The sequence below is a fragment of the Coregonus lavaretus genome (genome assembly GCF_964263955.1).
Source record: "Coregonus lavaretus genome assembly, chromosome: 1".
In the NCBI taxonomy this organism is placed as follows: Eukaryota; Metazoa; Chordata; class Actinopteri; order Salmoniformes; family Salmonidae; genus Coregonus; species Coregonus lavaretus.
This window is the reverse complement of record NC_139988.1, coordinates 10,549,881-10,576,401: the sequence shown is the minus strand read 5'-3', so window position 1 is coordinate 10,576,401 and position 26,521 is coordinate 10,549,881. Positions and strand designations below refer to the sequence as shown.

The 26,521-nt window shown below is 48.6% G+C and overlaps 1 pseudogene across 1 annotated transcript in view; it reads right to left on the bottom strand.

The window, feature by feature from the left end:
* LOC311132020 (protein TANC2-like) overlaps positions 1–26,521 on the bottom strand; it is a 182,352-nt pseudogene that overhangs the window by 58,396 nt on the left and 97,435 nt on the right. The window contains exon 4 of the transcript in view: positions 4,696–4,844. The product of the transcript in view is annotated as a protein TANC2-like (transcript). The remainder of the gene's footprint in view (positions 1–4,695; positions 4,845–26,521) is intronic.

Sequence of the window (26,521 nt, the reverse complement as noted above, 5' to 3'; positions counted from 1 at the left end):
AAAGGGGGTTACTTGCAATCCGAAGAACACCATCCCAACCGTGAAGCACGGGGGTGGCAGCATCATGCTGTGGGGGTGCTTTGCTGCAGGAGGGACTGGTGCACTTCACAAAATAGATGGCATCATGAGGAAGGAAAATTATGTGGATATACAGTGGGGAGAACAAGTATTTGATACACTGCCGATTTTGCAGGTTTTCCTACTTACAAAGCATGTAGAGGTCTGTAATTTTTATCATAGGTACACTTCAATTTTGAGAGACTGAATCTAAAACAAAAATCTAGAAAATCACATTGTATGATTTTTAAGTAATTGATTTGCATTTTATTGCATGACATAAGTATTTGATCACCTACCAACCAGTAAGAATTCCGTCTCTCACAGACCTGTTAGTTTTTCTTTAAGAAGCCCTCCTGTTCTCCACTCATTACCTGTATTAACTGCACCTGTTTGAACTCGTTACCAGTATAAAAGACACCTGTCCACACACTCAATCAAACAGACTCCAACCTCTCCACAATGGCCAAGACCAGAGAGCTGTGTAAGGACATCAGGGATAAAATTGTAGACCTGCACAAGGCTGGGATGTGCTACAGGACAATAGGCAAGCAGCTTGGTGAGAAGGCAACAACTGTTGGCGCAATTATTAGAAAATGGAAGAAGTTCAAGATGACGGTCAATCATCCTCGGTCTGGGGCTCCATGCAAGATCTCACCTTGTGGGGCATCAATGATCATAAGGAAGGTAGGGGATCAGCCCAGAACTACACGGCAGGACCTGGTCAATGACCTGAAGAGAGCTGGGACCACAGTCTCAAAGAAAACCATTAGTAACACACTACGCCGTCACGGATTAAAATCCTGCAGCGCACGCAAGGTCCCCCTGCTCAAGCCAGCGCATGTCCAGGCCTGTCTGAAGTTTGCCAATGACCATCTGGATGATCCAGAGGAGGAATGGGAGAAGGTCATGTGGTCTGATGAGACAAAAATAGAGCTTTTTGGTCTAAACTCCACTCGCCGTGTTTGGAGGAAGAAGAAGGATGAGTACAACCCCAAGAACACCATCCCAACCGTGAAGCATGGAGGTGGAAACATCATTCTTTGGGGATGGTTTTCTACAAAGGGGACAGGACGACTGCACCGTATTGAGGGGAGGATGGATGGGGCCTTGTATCGTGAGATCTTGGCCAACAACCTCCTTCCCTCAGTAAGAGCATTGAAGATGGGTCGTGGCTGGGTCTTCCAGCATGACAATGACCCGAAACACACAGCCAGGGCAATTAAGGAGTGGCTCCGTAAGAAGCATCTCAAGGTCCTGGAGTGGCCTAGCCAGTCTCCAGACCTGAACCCAATAGAAAATCTTTGGAGGGAGTGTCACACCCTGGCTCTGGGACTCATTATGTTGAGCCAGGGTGTGTTCATTTCTATGTGTGTATTTCTGTGTTGGTTTTCATTCTAGTTTGTTGTATTCTATGTTTGCCTGAGTGACTCCCAATCAGAGGCAACGAGTGTCAGCTGTTGGCTGGTTGTCTCTGATTGGGAGCCATATTTAACTGTATGTTTTCCCTTTGTGGTTGTGGGTTTTTGTTCCGTGTTCGGTCATTGATACCGTGGACGTCACGAGTCGTGTTTTGTTTTGTATTTTGACGCTTTAACTAATTAAAGTCATGTTTGTTCATCACGCTGCGCCTTGGTCTACTCCTTACCTCGACCTTGACAGGGAGCTGAAAGCCGTTTGGCACAGCGACAGCCCCGAAACCTGAAGGATCTGGAGAAGGTCTGTATGGAGGAGTGGGCCAAAATCCCTGCTGCAGTGTGTACAAACCTGGTCAAGACCTACAGGAAATGTATGATCTCTGTAATTGCAAACAAAGGTTTCTGTACCAAATATTAAGTTCTGCTTTTCTGATGTATCAAATACTTATGTCATGCAATAAAATGCAAATTAATTACTTAAAAATCATACAATGTGATTTTCTGGATTTTTGTTTTAGATTCTGTCTCTCACAGTTGAAGTGTAGCTATGATAAAAATTACAGACGTCTACATGCTTTGTAAGTAGGAAAACCTGCAAAATCGGCAGTGTATCAAATACTTGTTCTCCCCACTGTATTGAAGCAACATCTCAAGACATCAGTCAGGAAGTTAAAGCTTGGCCGCAAATGGGTCTTCCAAATGGACAATGACCCCAAGCATACTTCCAAAGTTGTGGCAAAATGGCTTAAGGACAACAAAGTCAAGGTATTGGAGTGGCCATCACAAAGCCCTGACCTCAATTCTATAGAAAATGTGTGGGCATAACTGAAAAAACGTGTGCGTGCAAGGAGGCCTACAAACCTGACTCAGTTACACCAGCTTTGTCAGAAGGAATGGGCCAAAATTCACCCAACTTATTGTGGGAAGCTTGTGGAAGGCTACCCGAAATGTTTGACCCAAGTTAAAGAATTTAAAGGCAATGCTACCAAATACTAATTGAGTGCATGTAAACTTCTGACCCACTGGGAATGTGATGAAAGAAATACAAGCTGAAATAAATCATTCTCTCTACTATTATTCTGACATTTCACATTCTTAAAATAAAGTGGTGATCCTAACTGACCTAAAACAGGGAGTTTTTACTAGGATTAAATGTCTGGAATTGTGAAAAACTGAGTTTAAATGTATTTGGCTAAGGTGTATGTAAACTTCTGACTTCAACTGTATAATACAGTGCCTTCAGAAAGTATTCACACCCCTTGACTTTTTCCACATTTTGTTTTATTACAGCCTGAATTTAAAATTGATTAAATTGAGAGTTTTGGTTACTGGCCTACACAGAATACCCCATAATGTCAAAGTGGAATTATGTTTTTCAATATTTTAACAAATTAATAGAAATTGAAAAGCTAAAATGGCTTGAGTCAAAAAAGTATTCAACCCCTTTGTTATGGCAAGCCTAAATAAGTTCAGGAGTAAAAATGTGCTTAACAAGTCACATAATAAGTTGCATGGACTTACTCTGTGTCCAATAATAGTGTTTAACATGATTTCTGAATGACTACCTCATCTTTGTACCCCACACACAAAATTATCTGTAAGGTCCCTCAGTCGAGCAGTGAATTTCAAACACAGATTCAACCACAAAGGCCAGGGAGGTTGTCCAATGCCTCACAAAGAAGGGCACCTATTCATAAATACACCATGTCAATACAATGATACAGGCATCCTTCCTAACTCAGTTGCTGGAGAGGAAGGAAACCTCTCAGGGATTTCACTATGAGGCCAATGGTGACTTTACAACAGTTACAGAGCTTAATGGCTGTGATAGGAGAAAACTGAGGATGGATCAACAACATTGTAGTTACTCCACAATACTAACCTTATTGACAGAGTTAAAAGAAGGAAGCCTGTACAGAATAATAAAATATTCCAAAAGATGCATCCTTTTTGCAACAAGGCACTAAAGTAAAACAGCAAAAAATGTAGCAAAGAAATTAACTTGGGACAAATCCAACACAACACATCACTGAGTACCACTCTTCATATTTTCAAGCATGGTGGTGGCTGCATCATATTATGGGTATGCTTGTCATCGGCAAGGAGTAGGGAGTTTTTTATGATAAAAAGAAACGGAATAGAGCTAAGCACAGGCAAAATCCTAGAGGAAAACCTGGTTCAGTGTGCTTTCCAACAGACACTGGGAGACAAATTCACCTTTCAGCAGGCTATAATCTAAAGCACAAGGCCTAATCTACACTTGAGTTGCTTACCAAGACGACATTGCATGTTCCTGAGTGGCCTAGTTACAGTTTGGACTTAAATCAGCTTGAAAATCTATGGTAAGACTTGAAAATGGCTGTCTAGCAATGTTCAACAACCAACTTGACAGAGACTGAATAATTTTTTTAAGAATAATGTGCAAATATTGTACAATCCAGGTTTGCAAAGCTCTTAGAGACTTTCCCAGAAAGACTCACAGCTGTAATTGCTGCCAAAGGTCTACTCAGAGGGTTGAATACTTATCTAATGAAGATATATTAGCGTTTTATTTTTCATAAATGTTTTGCAAATGTTCAAATTATTCTGTGTAGATCAATGACAAAGAATTACAATAAAATCCATTTTAATCGCACCTTAATCCCAAAACAAAATGTGGAAAAAGTAAAGGGGTGTGAATACTTTCTGAAGGCACTATACATGTATATTTATACATCTAAATGCCATTTAGCAGCCTAGGTTCAGTCAGTGGTGAGAGAAACATGAGGCTTAGTCAACCTGCTGGTTATCAGCACACTAAAGTATCAGAATATATTAACGAACGACGACTGTTTTGAAGTTTTGATGCGTCGAGTGGAATAAATAATTTTGGAACTTTGTTATATAATGGCCTAATTAGGGCGGAAGAGTTTATGCTCGGTGGAGAAACCGACAAATTGGGAATGTAAAGTGCAATTTAGTGAGTTTCCTTTGATCTGTGGACCTGGCTTCCAGAGATATGTAGCAACAGGCTGTAAACAAGGAGCTCATCAAACTGCCAGTTAAAGGGAAGTCATCACATCCCAGGTATGTGTGTTTCCCAAATGAAATCGGAAATAGAGAATCACTGAATGGAATCTCAAGATATCACGAATACGGAGAGAGGTATTTCCTCAGTGATAGCAGTAGTAGAGAGAGGAGGGGTTAGCATTGTGGGATGGCAAAACACACACACACCCACCTGTCTATTGTCTGGTTCATCCATGTTGTAATGTTCTCCGTCTGGCCCCTCACTAGCTTTGTCTCCCAACAGGATGTCCAGGCGCGTCATCAATGTGTTGGCTGCCTCATCCACCGACGGAGGGGGGCCCAGCTCCCCGCTTGACTCCCCTACAGAGAGAGAGAAGGAGAGAAGGAGAGAGGGATAGAGGGAGAGAGGGAGAGAGAGATGGGGGGGAGAAAGGGAGAAAGTGGAAGAGAGAGAGAGGGGGGAGAGAAAGGGAGAAAGAGGAAGAGAGAGAGGGGGGGAGAGAAAGTGAGAAAGAGGAAGAGAGAGAGAGGGGGGGAGAAAGGGAGAAAGAGGAAGAGAGAGAGAGGGGGGAGAGAAGGGGAGAAAGAGGAAGAGAGAGAGACAGAAAGAGAGAGAAGGAGTGGAGGAAGAGAGAGGGAAGGAGTATGTTTATGAGTGAGTGTAAAACAGAGAAAACCAACTGGCTTTACCTGGAAGGCAACCACACCTCGGATAGGAACTCGACTCTAGATTCACAAACTGATGGATAACTGTCCCAACCCTGAAAATCAATACCAAATCAATAAAAATCACAAAATCAAAAAGAGAACACAAATGGGAGTAGGCATAGAGTAGAGTAGGGTACAAACCCAGTAAAGTAGGGTAGAGTAGAGTAGGGTAGAGTATGATAGGGTAGAAACCGAGTAGAGTAGAGTAGGGTAGGCTAGAGTAGGGTAGGGTAGAGTAGGGTAGAAACCGAGTAGAGTAGGGTAGAGTAGGGAAGAGTAGAAACCGAGCAGAGTAGGGTAGAAACTGAGTAGAGGTGAGTAGGGTAGGGTAGAGTAGTGTAGAGTAGGGTACAGTAGGGTAGAAACCGAATAGAGTAGGGTAGAGTAGAGTAGGGTAGGATAGAGTAGAGTACAGTAGAGTAGGGTAGGTTATAGTAGATTGCAATAGAGTAGAGTAGGGTTGAGTAGGGTAGAGTAGAGCACAGTAGAGTAAGGTTGAGTAGGGTATAGCAGGGTAGGGTAGAGTACAGTAAAGTAGGGTATAGTAGAGTAGGGTAGAAACTGAGTAGAGTAGGGTAGAAATCGAGTAGGGTAGTGTAGAGTACAGTAGAGTAGAGTAGGGTACAGTAAAGTAGGGTAGAAACCGAGTAGAGTAGGGTAGAGTAGGGTAGGGTAGAGTAGGGTAGAGAAGGGTAGGATATAGTACAGTAGAGTAGAGTACAGTAGAGTAGGATAGAGTACAGTTGGGTAGAGTAGGGTAGAGTACACTAGAGTAGAGTAGAGTTGAGTAAAATAGAGTAGGGTAGGGTAGAGTAAAGTAGGGTGGAGTAGAGTAGGGTAGAATATAGTATGGTAGGGTAGAGTAGGGTACAGTAGAGTAGGGTAGAGTAGAGTACATTAGAGTACAGTAGAGTAGAATAGAGTAGAGTAGGGTATAGTACAGTAGAGTATGGTAGAGTAGAGTAGGGTAGAGTACAGTATGGTAGGGTATAGTTGAGTATGGTAGAGTACAGTAGAGTAGGGTGGAGTAGCGTAAGGTAGAGTACAGTAGAGTAGAGTACAGTAGAGTAGGGTAGAGTAGACTAGGGTAAGGTAGGGTAGGGTAGAATATGGTAGAGTACACTAGAGTAGAGTAGAGTAGAGTACGGTAGAGTACAGTAGAGTGCAGTAGAGTAGATTAGCGTAGGGTTGAGTAGATTAGAGTAGAGTACAGTAAAGTAGAATAGAGCGGAGCAGAGTACAGTACAGTACAGTACGTAGAGTAGGGTAGAAACCTAGTAGAGTAGGGTAGAGTAGGGTACAGTAGAGTAGGGTAGGGTAGGATAGATTACAGTAGAGTAGAGTACAGTAGAATAGAGTAGCGTAGAGTAGGGTAGTGTAGGGTAGAGTACAGTAGAGTAGGGTAGAGTAGAGTAGAGATTGGTAGAGTATAGTAGGGTAGAGTAGAGTAGAGTACAGTAGAGTAAAGTACAGTATGGTAGAGTAGAGTACAGTAGAGTAGGGTAGAGTAGAGTGGGGTAAGGTAGGGTAGAATACGGTAGAGTACACTACAGTAGAGTAGAGTAGCTTAGAGTAGAGTAGAGTACAGTAGAGTAGATTAGCGTAAGGTTGAGTAGATTCGAGTAGAGTACAGTACAGTACGTAGATTAGGGTAGAGTACAGTAGAGTAGGGTGGAGTACAATGGAGTAGGGTAGGCTAGAGTAGAGTAGGGTAGAGTATAGTAGAGTAGGGTAGAAACCGAGTAGGGTAGGGTAGAAACCGATTAGGGTAGTGTAGAGTAGAGGAAAGTAGAGTAGGGTACAGTAGAGTAGGGTAGAAACCGAGTAGAGTAGGGTAGAGTAGGGTAGGGTAGAGTACAGTAGAGTAATGTAGAGTAGAGTAGAGTAGAGTAGAGTAGAGTAGGGTAGAGTACAGTAGAGTAGAGTAGAGTAGGGTAGGGTAGAGTGGAGTACAGTAGTGTAGAATATAGTAGAGTAGAGTAGGGTAGAGTAGAGTAGGGTAGAATAGAGTAGAGTAGGGTAGAATAGAGTAGAATAGGGTAGAGTAGAGTAGAGTAGAGTAGAGTAGAGTAGAGTAGAGTAGGATAGAGTAGAGTAGGGTAGAATAGAGTAGAGCAGGGTAGAGTAGGGTAAAGTAGAGTAGAGTACAGTAGAGTAGATTAGAGCAGGGTAGAGTAGGGTAAAGTAGAGTAGAGTAGAGTAGAGTAGAGTAGGGTAGAATAGAGTAGAGCAGGGTAGAGTAGGGTAAAGTAGAGTAGGGTAGAGTAGAGTACAGTAGAATAGAGTAAGGCATGGTAGAGAAAAGAGACTCTATACCTGAACTACTCCTGAGAGCTGAGCTGTGCATCAGAGGTAAATTCTCCTGAGATTGAGCTTTGGGACAGCCAACCCCTGCTAGCAATGACATGACATGCCTGCCTGTAAAGATTCCTCCACACACTACTCTTCCCATCCCACACAATAGGCTGTGTGTTTGGATGAGGTAAATTAACACGCCCCTAACCTGTGTGAGGGCAGGGTGTGTGTTTCTAAAAGAGAGAGAGACAAAGAGAGAGAGCGAGAGAGAGCGAGAGAGAGCGCGAGAGAGAGAGAGAGAGAGAGAGAGAGACAGAGAGACATACAGACAGACAGACAGACAGACATACATACAGACAGACAGACAGACAGAGACAGACAGACAGACAGACAGACAGACAGACAGAGGGAGAAATAGAGAGAGAGAGAGAGAGAGAGAGAGAGAGAGAGAGAGAGAGAGAGAGAGAGAGAGAGAGAGAGAGAGAGAGAGAGAGAGAGAGAGAGAGAGAGAGACAGAGACAGAGACAGAGACAGAGACGGACATAGACAAAGAGAGAGACAGAGGGAGAGAGAGAGAGAGATAATTTTTACCAAATTACTGTACAACAGAACACGTATTCACCCTGCACACCCTAATTAACAAACAAACAAACCAAAACAAAGGCAAAGTGTTCTCATGCTTTGTTGATTTCAAAAAAGCTTTTGACTCAATTTGGCATGAGGGTCTGCTATACAAATTGATGGAAAGTGGGGTTGGGGGAAAAACATACGACATTATAAAATCCATGTACACAAACAACAAGTGTGCGGTTAAAATTGGCAAAGAACACACACATTTCTTTCCACAGGGCCGTGGGGTGAGACAGTCTGCAGCACCCGGCCTCACCCTACTAGAATCTGAAGTAAAATGTCTACTGTTTGCTGATGATCTGGTGCTTCTGTCACCAACCAATGAGGGCCTATAGCAGCACCTAGATCTTCTGCAAAGATTCTGTCAGACTTGGGCCCTGACAGTAAATCTCAGTAAGACAAAAATAATGGTGTTCCAAAAAAGGTCCATTTGCCAGGACCACAAATACAAATTCCATCTAGACACCGTTGCCCTAGAGCACACAAAAAACGATACATACCTTGGCCTAAACATCAGCGCCACAGGTAACTTCCACAAAGCTGTGAATGATCTTAGAGACAAGGCAAGAAGGGCCTTCTATGCCATCAAAAGGAACATAAAATTCAACATAACAGTTAGGATCTGGCTATAAATACTTGAATCAGTTATAGAACCCATTGCCCTTTATGGTTGTGAGGTCTGGGATCCGCTCATCAACCAAGGATTCACAAAATGGGACAAACACCAAATTGAGACTCTGAATGCAGAATTCCGCAAAAATATCCTCAGTGTACAACGAAAACCACCAAATAATGCATGCAGAGCAGAATTAGGCTGATACCCGCTAATTATCAAAATCCAGAAAAGAGCCGTTAAATTCCATAACCACTTAAAAGGAAGCAATTCCCAAACCTTCCATTACAAAGCCATCACCTACAGAGAGATGAACTTGGAGAAGAGTCCCCTAAGCAAGCTGGTTGTCAGGGCGTGTGTAGGTGTGGTGTAGGAAATCAGATGCAGGACGCAGACGGTAGGTTCCAAAAGCTGTATTCCGACCCAAACACAGGCAACAGGGCAACAAAGCCCAACAGCTAAACTACGCCCAAGGCGTGTAGGCAAAATGCGCACAAACAGGTGCGACAAAATATGTAGTGCACGAAACAAGTGCAAACGAGCTCCAGCGCAGTGGAGAGAAATATGCTCAACCGAGCAAACACAACACTGACGAAAACAATCACACACAACACAAGACAAACACAACGAGAAACTTATAGGATACTAATCACGTAAAACAGAAACAGGTGTGACACAAACAGACAAAAGCAAACGAACATGAAAACATAAATCGGTGGCAGCTAGAATTCCGGAGACGACGAACGCCGAAGCCTGCCCGAACAAGGGAGAGAGGCAGCCTCGGCCGAAACCGTGACAGTACCCCCCCCTTGACGCGCGGCTCCAGACGCGCGCCGACTCCGGCCTTGGGGACGACCCGGAGGCCGCGGCGCAGGGCGCGTCGGATACCCCCGATGGAATTCCGTCAGGAGCGACGGGTCCAAGATGTCTCTCCTCGGCACCCAGCACCGCTCCTCCGGACCGTACCCCTCCCACTCCACTAGATACTGAAGACCCCCTCTCCGACGTCTAGAATCCAAGATGGATCTCACGGTGTACGCCGGTGCCCCCTCGATGTCCAACGGGGGCGGGGGGGTCTCCAAGATCTCATGTTCTTGGAGCGGGCCTGCTACCACCGGCCTGAGAAGGGACACATGGAACGAGGGGTTAATACATTTATACTCCACTGGCAACTGTAATCTATAACAAACCTCGTTCAACCTTCTCAGGACTTTAAATGGCCCTACAAACCGCCGACCCAGTTTCCGACAGGGCAGGCGGAGGGGCAGGTTTCTGGCAGAGAGCCAGACTCGATCTCCAGGTGCGTACACAGGCCCCTCACTGCGGTGTAGGTCGGCGCTCGTCTTCTGTCGACGTATGGCACGCTGCAGATGGACGTGTGCAGCGTTCCACGTCTCCTCCGAGCGCCGCACCCACTCATCCACAGCGGGGGCCTCGATCTGGCTCTCATGCCATGGTGCCAGAACCGGCTGGTACCCTAAAACACACTGAAAAGGGGTTAGTTGGGTGGAGGAGTGGCGAAGAGAGTTCTGTGCCATCTCAGCCCAGGGCACATATCTCGCCCACTCCTCCGGCCGGTCCCGGCAGTATGTTCTGAGAAACCTGCCCACATCCTGGTTTACGCGTTCCACCTGCCCATTACTCTCCGGGTGGTAACCCGAGGTGAGACTCACCGAGACCCCCAACCGCTCCATAAAAGCTCTCCAGACTCTGGAGGTGAATTGGGGACCCCGGTCAGCCACAATGTCCTCGGGCACCCCGTAGTGCCGGAACACATGAGTGAATAGTGCTTCGGCGGTTTGTAGGGCAGTAGGAAGACCCGGCATGGGGAGCAAACGACAGGCCTTAGAGAACCGATCCACAACGACCAGGAGTGTAGTATTCCCTTGAGAGAGGGGAAGGTCAGTTATAAAATCCACCGAGAGGTGGGACCATGGTCGTTGTGGAACGGGCAGGGGTAGTAACTTACCCCTAGGCAGATGTCTAGGCGCCTTACACTGGGCGCACACCGAGCAGGAGGAAACATAAACCCTCACATCCCTGGCCAACGTAGGCCACCAATATTTGGCACTAAGACAGTGCACTGTCCGGCCGATACCCGGATGTCCAGAGGAGGGTGACGTGTGAGCCCAATAGATCAATCGATCCCGACACTCGAGCGGAACATACTTCCGACCCTCCGGGCATTGTGGTGGACTAGGGTCGGTGCGTAATGCCCGCTCGAGCTCAGAATCGAGCTCCCACACCACCGGTGCCACTAGACACGACTCCGGCAGTATGGGAGTGGGCTCCACGGACCTCTCCTCCCCGTCATACCGCCGAGACAGTGCATCTGCCTTACCGTTTTGTGACCCAGGGATGTAGGTGATCTTAAAAGAGAAACGGGTCAAAAACATACTCCATCTAGCCTGTCGAGGGTTCAGCCTCCTCGCTGCCCGGATGTACTCCAGGTTACGGTGGTCCGTCAAAATGAGGAAAGGGTGTTGAGCCCCCTCAAGCCAGTGCCTCCACACCTTAAGGGCTTGGACCACAGCTAACAGCTCCCTGTCCCCTACGTCATAATTTCGCTCCGCCGGGCTGAGCTTCTTGGAATAGAAGGCAACGGGGCGGAGTTTAGGTGGCGCGCCTGACCGTTGGGACAGCACGGCGCCAATACCGGCTTCAGACGCGTCCACCTCTACCTGAAATGGTAAAGAGGGATCCGGATGCGCCAGCACCGGAGCCGAGGTGAACAGGTCCTTCAGCTTCTTAAAAGCCCTGTCCGCCTCGACTGACCACTGCAGACGCACCGGGCCCCCCTTTAAGAGAGACGTGATGGGAGCTGCCACCTGCCCAAAACCCCGGATAAACCTCCGGTAGTAATTCGCAAACCCCAAAAACTGCTGCACCTCTTTCACAGTGGTTGGTGTTTGCCAATTACTCACGGCTGACACTCGGTCTACCTCCATCTTCACCCCTGACGCAGACAACTGATACCCCAAGAAGGAAATCGACTCCTGGAAAAACAGACACTTCTCTGCCTTCACATACAGGTCGTGCTCCACCAGCCTCCGCAACACTCTGCGCACCAGGGCCACATGCTCGACACGGGTAGGTGAGTACACGAGGATGTCATCTATGTACACCACCACTCCCTGTCCCTGCATGTCCCTGAAGATCTCATCCACGAATGATTGGAAAACTGACGGAGCATTCATCAACCCGTATGGCATGACGAGATACTCGTAATGGCCCGAGGTGGTACTAAAGGCTGTTTTCCATTCATCATCCTTCCTGATGCGCACCAAGTTGTACGCGCTCCTGAGATCTAATTTCGTGAAGAAACGCGCCCCATGCAACGACTCAGTCATGGTCGCAATCAGCGGGAGTGGATAACTATACTTCACCGTAATCTGATTGAGACCACGGTAGTCGATGCACGGACGCAACCCCCCATCCTTCTTCTTCACGAAAAAGAAACTCGAGGACGCGGGGGAAGTGGACGGCCGTATGTATCCTTGTCTCAGTGATTCGTCTATGTAAACCTCCATAGCTTTCTTCTCCTCCTGAGACAGAGGATACACATGACTCCGTGGGAGCGCAGCTCCTGCCTGAAGGTCTATCGCACAATCCCCCTGCCTATGGGGTGGCAATCGCGTCGCCCTCGCCTTACTAAACGCGATAGCCAGATCCCCATACTCAGGTGGAATGTGCAATGCGGGCACCTGGTTTGGACTTTCCACCGAGGTAGCCCCTAAGGAAACGCCCAAACATCTACCCACACACTGAGCAGACCACTCCTTCAGAGCCCTCTCCTGCCACGAAATAACGGGGTTATGGGTACTTAACCAGGGCATGCCCAGCACCACCGGATACGCAGGAGAGTCAATCAGAAACAGTTGTATTATCTCCTGATGACTCCCCTGCGCACACATCCTAAGTGGCGCCGTGACCTCCCTGATTAAGCCCGTACCCAACGGACGACTATCTAGGGCGTGAACGGGAAAAGGAACTTCCACAGGGAGAAGGGGAAACCCTAACTCTAAACAAAACTTCTTATCAATGAAATTCCCAGCCGCGCCTGAATCTACCAGCGCCTTACACTGGGAATGAGGTGCCACCTGCGGAAAACACACAGGCATACAAAAATGGGCAACAGTGAGCTCTGGGTGAGTGGGGCGCCTACTCACCTGGAGGGAATCCCCAGTGCGGGACCTGTCGTCATCTCCCCGAGGAGGCCATCCCCAGCACCTAGCCGCGGTGTGTCCTCCCCGACCACAGTTGGTGCAGTGGATGGACCCCCTACTCTGCCGACTCCTCCTACCTCTAGCGCCAGCGCCCCCGAGCTCCATAGGACACGGCTCGGGTGCGCTGGAGGATGGAATGGACGGACCCCCCTCAGGACGTCCGCGGGTAGCCAATAGGTTATCCAACCTAATTGACATGTCGACCAGCTGGTCGAAAGTGAGACTGGCGTCCCGACAGGCCAGCTCCCGACGGACGTCCTCTCTGAGGCTACATCGGTAGAGATCGATGAGGGCCCGATCATTCCACCCTGCATCTGCCGCTAGAGTACGGAATTCGAGTGCGAATTCCTGGGCACTCCTCCTCCCCTGCCTAAGGAAGACCAGACGCTCCCCCGCCGCTTTCCCCTCCGGGGGATGGTCGAACACCGCCCTAAAGCGGCGGGAGAACTCGGTGTAGGTAATGGTCGTGGCGTCGATCTTCCTCCACTCCGCGTTGGCCCACTCCAACGCTTTACCGGCCAGGCAGGAGATTAGGGCGGACACGCTCTCATGCCCTGAAGGTGCCGGATGGACTGTGGCCAGGTACAGCTCGACCTGGAGCAAGAACCCCTGACACCCAGCCGCTGTCCCGTCGTAAGCCCTCGGGAGAGATAGACGGACTCCTCGATGTTCCGGTGCTGGAACGGGCGGGCTGGCCGATGGTGCTGGCTGGGCGGGCGGTGGTGGAGGCGAACCCCAGCCTCGGAGTGTGGAAATAACCTCCTGCAGGGCGTTCCCCATCTGCAGGAGTTGCTCCTGCTGATCCCGAACCTGGGCTTCCAGTCTTGTCTGGGCTGCTTCTGCTCCTGCTGATTCCATGGGTGGTGTGTGATTCTGTCAGGGCGTGTGTAGGTGTGGTGTAGGAAATCAGATGCAGGACGCAGACGGTAGGTTCCAAAAGCTGTATTCCGACCCAAACACAGGCAACAGGGCAACAAAGCCCAACAGCTAAACTACGCCCAAGGCGTGTAGGCAAAATGCGCACAAACAGGTGCGACAAAATATGTAGTGCACGAAACAAGTGCAAACGAGCTCCAGCGCAGTGGAGAGAAATATGCTCAACCGAGCAAACACAACACTGACGAAAACAATCACACACAGCACAAGACAAACACAACGAGAAACTTATAGGATACTAATCACGTAAAACAGAAACAGGTGTGACACAAACAGACAAAAGCAAACGAACATGAAAACATAAATCGGTGGCAGCTAGAATTCCGGAGACGACGAACGCCGAAGCCTGCCCGAACAAGGGAGAGAGGCAGCCTCGGCCGAAACCGTGACACTGGTCCTGGGGATCTGTTCACAAACTGACCCCACAGAGCCCCAGGACAACAACACAACTAGACCCAACCAAATCATGAGAAAACAAAAAGAGAATTACTTGACAAATTGGAAAGAATTAACAAAAAAACAGAGCAAACTAGAACGCTATTTGGTCCTAAACAGAGAGTACACAGTGACAGAATACCTGACCCAAACTTAAGGAAAGCTTTGACTATGTACATACTTAGTGAGCATAGCCTTGCTATTGAGAAAGGCCGCTGTAGGCAGACCTGGCTCTCAAGAGAAGACAGGCTATGTGCACACTGCCCACAAAATGAGGTGGAAACTGAGCTGCACTTCCTAACCTCCTGCCAAATGTATGACCATATTAGAGACACATATTTCCCTCAGATTACACAGACCCACAAAGAATTTGAAAACAAACCCAGTTTTGATAAACTCCCCTATCTACTGGATGAAAAACCACAGTGTGCCATCACAGCAGCAAGATTTGTGACCTGTTGCCACAAGAAAAGGGCAACCAGTGAAGAACAAACACCATTGTAAATACAACCATATTTTTGTTTATTTATTTTCCCATTTGTACTTTACCTATTTGCACATTGTTACAACACTGTATACAGTGGGGGAAAAAAGTATTTAGTCAGCCACCAATTGTGCAAGTTCTCCCACTTAAAAAGATGAGAGAGGCCTGTAATTTTCATCATAGGTACATGTCAACTATGACAGACAAAATGAGAAACAAAAATCCAGAAAATCACATTGTAGGATTTTCTATGAATTTATTTGCAAATTATGGTGGAAAATAAGTATTTGGTCAATAACAAAAGTTTCTCAATACTTTGTTATATACCCTTTGTTGGCAATGACACAGGTCAAACGTTTTCTGTAAGTCTTCACAAGGTTTTCACACACTGTTGCTGGTATTTTGGCCCATTCCTCCATGCAGATCTCCTCTAGAGCAGTGATGTTTTGGGGCTGTCGCTGGGCAACACGGACTTTCAACTCCCTCCAAAGATTTTCTATGGGGTTGAGATCTGGAGACTGGCTAGGCCACTCCAGGACCTTGAAATGCTTCTTACGAAGCCACTCCTTCGTTGCCCGGGCGGTGTGTTTGGGATCATTGTCATGATGAAAGACCCAGCCACGTTTCATCTTCAATGCCCTTGCTGATGGAAGGAGGTTTTCACTCAAAATCTCACGATACATGGCCCCATTCATTCTTTCCTTTACATGGATCAGTCGTCCTGGTCCCTTTGCAGAAAAACAGCCCCAAAGCATGATGTTTCCACCCCCATGCTTCACAGTAGGTATTGTGTTCTTTGGATGCAACTCAGCATTCTTTGTCCTCCAAACACGACGAGTTGTGTTTTTAACAAAAAGTTCTATTTTGGTTTCATCTGACCATATGACATTCTCCCAATCCTCTTCTGGATCATCCAAATACACTCTAGCAAACTTCAGACGGGCCTGGACATGTACTGGCTTAAGCAGGGGGACACATCTGGCACTGCAGGATTTGAGTCCCTGGCGGCGTAGTGTGTTACTGATGGTAGGCTTTGTTACTTTGGTCCCAGCTCTCTGCAGGTCATTCACTAGGTCCCCCCGTGTGGTTCTGGGATTTTTGCTCACCGTTCTTGTGATCATTTTGACCCCACGGGGTGAGATCTTGCGTAGAGACCCAGATCGAGGGAGATTATCAGTGGTCTTGTATGTCTTCCATTTCCTAATAATTGCTCCCACAGTTGATTTCTTCAAACCAAGCTGCTTACCTATTGCAGATTCAGTCTTCCCAGCCTGGTGCAGGTCTACAATTTTGTTTCTGGTGTCCTTAGACAGATCTTTGGTCTTGGCCATAGTGGAGTTTGGAGTGTGACTGTTTGAGGTTGTGGACAGGTGTCTTTTATACTGATAACAAGTTCAAACAGGTGCCATTAATACAGGTAACGAGTGGAGGACAGAGGAGCCTCTTAAAGAAGAAGTTACAGGTCTGTGAGAGCCAGAAATCTTGCTTGTTTGTAGGTGACCAAATACTTATTTTCCACCATAATTTGCAAATAAATTCATAAAACATCCTACAATGTGATTTTCTGGATTTTTTTTCCTCAATTTGTCTGTCATAGTTGACGTGTACCTATGATGAAAATTACAGGCCTCCCTCATCTTTTTAAGTGGGAGAACTTGCACAATTGGTGGCTGACTAAATACTTTTTTTCCCCACTGTATATACTGGCAGCACAATATGCCTCCTCTTATTATAAACCTATTTAATCACTGGTAAGTTCTCTAAAAGATCTATCGTAACACACAAATTATAATTTGCTATAGGATAAGTGATCAATGTAAATAAAAAATTGCTTGGTGTCATATTGACTAAACTTGACTGTTAAAATAAATCTCCAGCCTGTCCAGTCTGCCATCTTGTTTTGAGCTGTGATTGACAGGGCCAAGAGGAGAGGAGGGTCTTGTTTTGAAGCTGTGATTGACAGGGCCAAGAGGAGGGTCTTGTTTTGAGCTGTGATTGACAGGGCCAAGAGGAGAGGAGGGTCTTGTTTTGAGCTGTGATTGACAGGGCCAAGTTGAGAGGAGGGCTGGGTAGCATTCAGCCAGGGGCTTCAGGGCCATTTCTGATCCACACACTACACAGTAATAACTTCCTAAAGTGTGTGTGTGTGTGTGTGTGTGTGTGTGTGTGTGTGTGTGTGTGTGTGTGTGTGTGTGTGTGTGTGTGTGTGTGTGTGTGTTTGTGTGTGTGTGTGTGTGTGTGTGTGTGTGTGTGTGTGTGTGTGTGTGTGTGTGTGACTCCATGCCTGTAGGTTTGAGAGTACAATGAAAAGATCAGCCATGTAGTCTGCCTTCCATGACTAACTGTGTCACGTTGCCACTTTCTCCTAGTGTTCCATGCCACCTATAAAATGATAGGGGTAACTGCATTGCCAGTCATCATATCCAATCAATCCTCTGAATTATCTGGCACTTGTGATTCCACAAAATGTATGTGGGAAGGAAATGTCTTAAAAAAACATAAGAAAAACCATTAAATAAGACCCTGTCACTCTATTGTATAATGTCTACTACTAAAGCACCCTGTAAATGTATATTCTATGTTCTCTAAAAATGTAGTTGCTGGTTGGTGGCCCTTTCTATTTTATATCAGTCACTCTAAGATTTCATATCCGTATGCTAATACAGTGAGCTCCAAAAGTATTGGGACAGTGACACATTTAGTTGTTGTTTTGGCTCTGTACTCCAGCACTTTGGATGTGAAATGACACAACGACTGCACGGTTAACGTGAAGACTGTCAGCTTTAATACCCGCAAGACACGCTAACCTCTCACCATTACAATAACAGGGGAGGTTAGCATACCCCAATAAATGCTAACCTCTCACCATTACAATAACAGGGGAAGTTAGCATACCCCCAAGACATGATAACCTTTTTTGTATTTCATACTGGCCCCCCATGGGAATCGAACCAACAACCCTGGCGTTGCAAACGCCATGCACTACCTGTATATCCATAATATGACATTTGAAATGTCTTTATTCTTTTGGAACTTCTGAGTGTAATGTTTACTGTTCATATTGAGAGAGTCAGAGACAGAGGGAAAGAGAGAGAAAGAGGGAGCGAGAGAGAGAGAGAGAGAGAGAGAGAGAGAGAGAGAGAAAGAGAGAGAGAGAGAGACAGAGAGAGAGAGACAGAGACAGAGAGAGAGTGACATAGGGAGAGAGAGAGAGACAGAGAGAGAGAGAGAAAGAGGGAGAGAGAGAGAGAGAGAGAGAGAGAGAGAGAGAGAGAGAGAGAGAGAGAGAGAGAGAGAGAGAGAGAGAGAGAGAGAGAGAGAGAGAGAGAGAGCGAGAGAGCAAGAGAGAGAGAGAAAGGGGGAGCGAGAGAGAGAGAGAGAGAGAGAGAGAGAGAGAGAGAGAGAGAGAGAGAAAGAGGGAGCGAGAGAGAGAGAGAGAGAGAGAGAGAGAGAGAGTGGATGTGACTTGTTCAACTCACACGGTCTACCGGTATGTAGGAAACAGTATGTACACAGCTACAGTATATTGGAGAGGGTCTGAATATAGGAAGGAAGACCCTGGTTTCACTGTCATCATTACTATTGTGTCTTTAGATCCTGCTCTGGTTGGTCATGAGGGCACAACACCAGGATGTTATTGTTAAACTGATACCTGATACTGCCGCTGGTGGACTACTTTGTTATGGGCGGGCGGGGTGGTGCCGGGTAACATGTTGATCCCAGCTGAAGAGCTGGTTTCTCTCTGCTGTGTGTGGTGTAAGGGTGTTAGATGTGGACGTGGGAATGTCAAATAAAGACAACTGACATAGGGTGATGTGTTCAACTAAATAGTAGTGAGATAGATTGGACAGACTGGTCTCTTTGGGTGTATACAAAAGGAACCAAATGGAAGCAAACGGGCTGAGAGAGGGAGGGACCTAAATGAAAATGTCCTATAAGAAACAATAGTTTACGTTGCAAAATAATTAAACTAATGAATACAACCCGTAGATCCCTCCCTCCCGAGTCCCTCCCCTCCATTCCCCTCTCTGACTGACTAGTCAGACCAGACCGACAGGTAAACCGACCTGTGGGGTTTAGACCAAGGTGAACGGCTGGCATTGGGGGGTGTTTACCATGTAACTCACTCATACTACATAAACAACGATGCACACACAGGCGACTGCAGTAATCACACTACACATTATAGGACCTTCAGGAGTCTGCATTTGAGCTTTGGTGTGAAAATACAACCCATCTAGACACAGTAAAGTTGGTCTGGGAGGTCATTGAAGCCTGTACATCCCATCTAGACACAGCATGGTCTGGGAGGTCATTGAAGCCTGTACAACCCATTAAAATTGGTCTGGGAGGTCATTGAAGCCTGTACAACCCATCTAGACACAGTATGGTCTGGGAGGTCATTGAAGCCTGTACAACCCATCTAGACACAATATGGTCTGGGAGGTCATTGAAGCCTGTACAACCCATCTAGACACAGTAAAGTTGGTCAGGGAAGTCATTGAAGCCTATACAACCCATCTAACACACATTAAAGTTGGTCTGGGAGGTCATTGAAGCCTGTACAACCAATTTAGACACAGTATGATCTGGGAGGTCATTGAAGTCTGTACAACACATAAAGACACAATGAAGTTGGTCTGGGAGGTCATTGAAGCCTGTACAACCCATCTAGACACAGTAAAGTTGGTATGGGAGGTCATTGATGCCTGTACAACCCATATGCACAGTAAAGTTGGTCTGGGAGGTCATTGAAGCCCGTCCAACCAATCTAGACACAGTATGGTCTGGGTGGTCATTGAAGCCCGTACAACCCATCTAGACACAGTCAAGTTGGTCTGGGAGGTAAGTGAAGCCTGTAAAAACCCATCTAGACACAGTAAAGTTGGTCTAAGAGGTCATTGAAGCCTGTAAAACCCATCTAGACACAGTAAAGTTGGTCTGGGAGGTCATTGAAGTCTGTACAACCCATCTAGACACAGTAAAGTTGGTCTGGGATCAATTGAAGCCTGTACAACCCATGTAGACACAGTATGGTCTGGGAGGTCATTGAAGCCTTTACAACCCATCTAGACACAGTAAAGTTGGTCTGGGAGGTCATTGAAGCCAGTACAACCCATCTAGAAACAGTATGGTCTGGAAGGTCATTGAAGCCAGTACAACCCATCTAGACACAGTAAAGTTGGTCTGGGAGGTCATTGAAGCCTGTACAACCCATCTAGACACAGTATGGTCTGGGAGGTCATTGAAGCCAGTACAACCCATCTAGAAACAGTATGGTCTGGAAGGTCATTGAAGCCAGTACAACCCATCTAGACACAGTAAAGTTGGTCTGGGAGGTCATTGAAGCCAGTACAACCCATCTAGACACAGTATGGTCTGGGACGTCATTGAAGCCTGTACAACCCATCTAGACACAGTAAAGTTGGTCTGGGAAGTCATTGAAGCCTGTACAACCCAACTAACACACATTAAAGTTGGTCTGGGAGGTCATTGAAGCCTGTACAACCAATTTAGACACAGTATGATCTGGGAGGTCATTGAAGTCTGTACAACCCATAAAGACACAATGAAGTTGGTCTGGGAGGTCATTGATGCCTGTACAACCCATCTAGACACAGTAAGGTCTGGGAGGTCATTGAAGCCCGTACAACATATCTAGACATAATATGGTCATGGAGGTCATTGAAGCCCGTCCAACCAATCTAGACACAGTATGGTCTGGGAGGTCATTGAAGCCCGTACAACCCATCTAGACACAGTCAAGTTGGTCTGGGAGGTCAGTGAAGCCTGTAAAAACCCATCTAGACACAGTGAAGTTGATCTGGGAGGTCATTGAAGCCTGTACAACCCATCTAGACACAGTATGGTCTGGGAGGTCATTGAAGCCTGTACAACCAATCTAGACACAGTAAGTTTGGTCTGGGATGTATGTGAAGCCTGTACATCCCATCTAGATACTGTCAAGGGGTGCTGAAGGTGGGTGTGGTGCAGGAATCAAGCGCAGGACGCAGAAACTAAGTCCAAAAGACTTTAGTGAAATATTCACGTAGTACATGAGCAAACAAGCCCGGAGGCGAAGTAAAGGCGCACACAGGCGTCAAAACAATAGGCGCACTAACATGTGCGAAAACCTCTCCAAAACAATGGAGGGAAACACGTAGCTCAGAACACCAAACAGAAGAGCAATCACACACAACACCTGACACACACAACGAGAACTAAATAGGACACTAATGAGGACTAACTAGACACAGGTGTACAACATCAATACAAAACCAAATGAACATGAAACATAGATCGGTGGCAGCTAGTACTCCGGGGACGACGACCGCCGAAACCTGCCCGAACAAGGAGGAGGAGCAGCCTCGGCCGAAACCGTGACAGTACCCCCCCCTTGACGCGCGGCTCCAGCCGTGCGCCGACCCCGGCCTCGGGGACGACCAGGAGGGCGCGGAGCAGGGCGCGCGGGATGGTCTCGGTGGAACTCCACCAGGAGAGACGGGTCTAGGATGTCCCTCCGCGGCACCCAGCACCGCTCCTCCGGGCCGTACCCCTCCCACTCCACGAGATACTGGAGACCCCCCATCCGGCGTCTTGAGTCCAAGATGGACCGAACGGTGTACGCCGGAGCCCCCTCGATGTCCAGTGGGGGCGGAAGAGTCTCTCCTATCTCACCTTCCTGGAGTGGACCAGCTACCACCGGCCTGAGAAGAGACACATGGAACGAAGGGTTAATATTCTTATATTCAACAGGCAGATGTAACCTATAACACACCTCGTTCAATCTTCTCAGGACTTTAAAAGGCCCCACAAACCGCCGACCCAGCTTCCGGCAGGGCAGGCGGAGGGGTAGGTTTCTGGTAGAGAGCCAGACTCGATCTCCGGGTGCGTACACCGGCCCCTCACTGTGGTGGAGATCGGCGCTCGCCTTGTGTCGACGGATGGCCCGCTGCAGGTGGACGTGTGCAGCGTTCCACGTCTCCTCCGAGCGCCTCATCCAATCATCCACCGCAGGGGCCTCGATCTGGCTCTGCTGCCAAGGTGCCAGAACCGGCTGGTAACCTAACACACATTGGAAGGGGGTTAGGTTGGTAGAGGAGTGGCGGAGAGAATTCTGGGCCATCTCGGCCCAGGGAATGTACCGAGCCCACTCCTCAGGCCGGTCCTGGCAATACGACCTCAGAAACCTACCCACATCCTGGTTGACTCGTTCTACCTGCCCATTACTCTCTGGGTGGTACCCTGAGGTAAGGCTCACCGAGACCCCCAAACGCTCCATGAACGCTCTCCATACTCGGGAGGTAAACTGGGGGCCTCGATCAGACACTATATCCTCGGGTACCCCGTAATGCCGGAAGACGTGGGTAAATAGTGCCTCTGCGGTTTGTAGGGCAGTAGGAAGACCCGATATAGGGAGAAGACGACAGGCCTTAGAGAACCGGTCCACAACGACCAGGATGGTGATATTCCCCTGAGAGAGGGGAAGGTCTGTCACAAAATCCACTGAGAGGTGGGACCATGGTCGTTGTGGAACGGGCAGGGGTTGTAACTTACCCCTGGGCAGGTGTCTGGGCGCCTTACACTGGGCGCACACCGAGCAGGAGGAGTCATAAACCCTCACATCCCTGGCTAACGTGGGCCACCAGTATTTAGTGCTAAGACAATGCACTGTCCGGCCAATACCCGGATGTCCAGAGGAGGGTGACGTGTGAGCCCAGTAAATGAGTCGATCCCGAATCTCGAGCGGAACGTACTTCCGACCCACAGGACACTGTGGAGGGCTGGGGTCGGTACGCAACGCCCGCTCGATTTCAGCATCGACCTCCCACACCACCGGTGCCACAAGACAAGACGCCGGTAGTATGGGAGTAGGCTCAACGGACCTCTCCTCCGTGTCATACCGCCGGGACAGCGCATCTGCCTTACCGTTCTGGGACCCAGGGATGTACGTGATTTTAAATACGAACCTGGCGAGAAACATACTCCATCGAGCCTGGCGAGGGTTCAGTCTCCTCGCTGCCCGGATGTACTCCAGGTTCCGATGGTCAGTCAAAATGAGGAAAGGGTGTTGAGCCCCCTCAAGCCAATGCCTCCACACCTTAAGGGCCTGAACTACAGCTAACAGCTCCCTGTCCCCGACGTCATAATTTCGCTCCGCCGGGCTGAGCTTTTTAGAGTAAAAAGCACAGGGGCGGAGTTTAGGTGGCGTGCCGGACCGTTGAGAGAGTACGGCCCCTATACCGGCCTCAGACGCGTCCACCTCGACCTGAAAGGGTAATGCGGGGTCCGGATGCGCCAGCACCGGAGCCGACGTAATCAGGTCCTTCAGTCTCCTAAAGGCCCTGTCCGCATCAGCTGACCACTGCAGGCGCACCGGACCCCCTTTCAGAAGGGACGTGATGGGAGCTGCCACCTGTCCAAAACCCCGGATAAACCTCCGGTAGTAATTCGCAAAGCCCAAGAACTGCTGCACCTCTTTGACAGTGGTTGGGGTTAGCCAATTACGCACGGCTGACACACGATCCACCTCCATTCTCACCCCTGACGCGGACAACCGATAACCCAAAAAGGAAACCGACTCCTGGAAAAACAGACATTTCTCTGCCTTGACATACAGGTCATGCTCCAACAGCCTCCTCAATACACGACGCACCAGGGCTATATGCTCGGCTCGGGTAGACGAGTACACTAGAATGTCATCAATGTACACGACCACCCCTTGCCCCTGCATATCCCGGAAAATCTCATCCACGAAGGATTGGAAGACTGATGGAGCATTCATCAACCCGTATGGCATGACGAGATACTCGAAATGACCTGACGTGGTACTAAACGCTGTTTTCCATTCGTCGCCCTCCCTAATGCGCACCAAGTTATACGCGCTCCTGAGAGCTCCGTGCAATGACTCCGTCATGGTCGCAATCAGAGGGAGTGGATAACTGTATTTCACAGTAATCTGATAGAGACCACGGTAATCGATGCACGGGCGCAACCCTCCATCTTTTTTCTTCACAAAAAAGAAGCTCGAGGAGGCGGGAGAAGTGGAGGGCCGTATGTATCCCTGTCTCAAAGATTCGGCTATGTAAGTTTCCATAGCTTTTCTCTCCTCTTGAGACAAAGGATACACATGGCTCCGTGGGAGCGCTGCTCCTGCCTGGAGATCAATCGCACAATCCCCCTGTCTATGAGGAGGCAACTGCGTCGCCCTAGCTTTACTAAACACGAGAGCCAAATCCCCATATTCAGGCGGAATGTGCAGTGCGGAATGTACAGTGCGGGCACTTGGTTTGGACTTTCCACCGAAGTCGCCCCTACGGAAACACCCAGACATCGCCCCTCACACCGAGCAGACCACCCATTGAGAGCCCTCTGTTGCCACGAAATAGCAGGGTTATGGGTACTTAACCAGGGAATTCCCAGCACCACCGGGTACGCAGGAGAGTCGATCAGATACAGCTGTATAGTCTCCTCATGACCCTCCTGCGCACACATCCTAAGTGGCGCTGTGATTTCCCTAATCAACCCCGACCCCAATGGGTGGCTATCTAAAGCATGAACGGGAAAAGGCTTGTCAACAGACAGGAGAGGGATCCCTAAATCTAAACAAAACTTCAGATCAACAAAATTCCCAGCTGCGCCTGAATCTACTAGCGCCTTATGCTGGGAATGAGGTGCAACCTGTGGAAAACAAACAGGTATACAAAAGTGCGCAACAGAGAGCTCTGGGTAAGTGGGGCGTCTACTCACCTGGGAAGGCTCCCCAGTGCGTGGCCTGTTATCTCCTCCCTCGGGGAACCCTCCCCAGCACCTGGCCGCAGTGTGCCCTCCACGACCGCAATTGGTGCAGGGGACAGGCCCCCTCGGGCTCCTCCTCCTCCTTTCTCTAGCGCCAGCACCCCCGAGCTCCATAGGGCTCGGCTCGGAGGTGCCGGAGGGTGGAATGGACGGACCCCACTCGGGACGTCCACGGGTGGCCAGCAGGGTGTCCAGACGGATGGACATGTCGACCAACTGGTCGAAGGTGAAATTGGTGTCCCTGCAGGCCAACTCACGTTGAACGTCCTCCCATAGGCTACATCGAAAATGGTCGATGAGGGCCTGTTCATTCCACCCTGCGTCTGCCGCTAGAGTCCGGAACTCCAGTGCGAACGCCTGTGCGCTCCTCCTCCCCTGTCTCAGGTGGAATAGACGCTCCCCCGCCGCTTTGCCCTCCGGTGGATGGTCGAACGCGGCCTTGAAGCGACGGGAGAACTCAGCGTAGGAGATGGTGGTGGCGTCCATCCTCCTCCACTCGGCGTTGGCCCATTCCAACGCCTTGCCCGTGAGACAGGAGATGAGGGCGGAAACGCTCTCGTGTCCCGAGGGCACCGGGTGTACAGTGGCCAGGTAGAGCTCCACCTGCAGGAGGAACCCCTGACACCCGGCAGCTGTGCCGTCATACGCCCTCGGGAGTGAGAGCCGAATCCCACTGGGTTCCGGACCTGGGACTGGTGGACCGGCCGATGGGGGTGGCAAGGTAGGTGGAGGTGTGGGTACCCCTCTGGACTCCCATCGGTGCAGGGTGTTGATGACGTCCTGTAGAGCGGTCCCCAGTTGTCTGATCTGGTCATCCTGGCCGCGAACATGCTCCTCCAGCGACACAGGCGTAACTGTAGCTCCTGCTGATTCCATTCAATATGGTGTGTGATTCTGTCAATGGGTACTGAAGGTGGGTGTGGTGCAGGAATCAAGCGCAGGACGCAGAAGTCCAAAAGACTTTTGTGAAATATTCACGTAGTACACGAGCAAACAAGCCCGGAGGCGAAGTAAAGGCGCACACAGGCGTCAAAACAATAGGCGCACTAACATGTGCGAAAACCTCTCCAAAACAACGGAGGGAAACACGTAGCTCAGAACACCAAACAGAAGAGCAATCACACACAACACCTGACACACACAACGAGAACTAAATAGGACACTAATGAGGACTAACTAGACACAGGTGTACAACATCAAGACAAAACCAAATGAACATGAAACATAGATCGGTGGCAGCTAGTACTCCGGGGACGACGACCGCCGAAACCTGCCCGAACAAGGAGGAGGAGCAGCCTCGGCCGAAACCGTGACAGATACAGTATAGTCTGGGAGGTCATTGAAGCCTGTACAACCCATATAGACACAGTATGGTCTGGGAGGTCATTGAAGCCTGTACAACCCATCTAGACACAGTAAAGTTGGTCTGGGAGGTCATTGAAGCCTGTACAACCCATCTAGACACAGTAAAGTTGGTCTGGGAGGTAATTGAAGCCTGTACAACCCATCTAGACACAGTATGGTCTGGGAGGTCATTGAAGCCTTTACAACCCATATAGACACAGTATGGTCTGGGAGGTCATTGAAGCCTGTACAACCCATCTAGACACAGTAAAGTTGGTCTGGGAGGTCAGTGAAGCCTGTAAAACCCATCTAGACACAGTAAAATTGGTCTGGGAGGTCATTGAGGCCTGTACAACCCATATTGACACAATAAAGTTGGTCTGGGAGGTCAATGAAGCCTGTACAACCATTCTAGAATCAATATGGTCTGGGAGGTCATTGAAGCCTGTACAACCCATCAAGATACAGTAAAGTCGGTCTGGGAGGTAATTGAAGCCTGTACAACCCATCTAGACACAGTTTGGTCTGGGAGGTCATTGAAGCCTCTACAACCCATCTAGACAAAGTA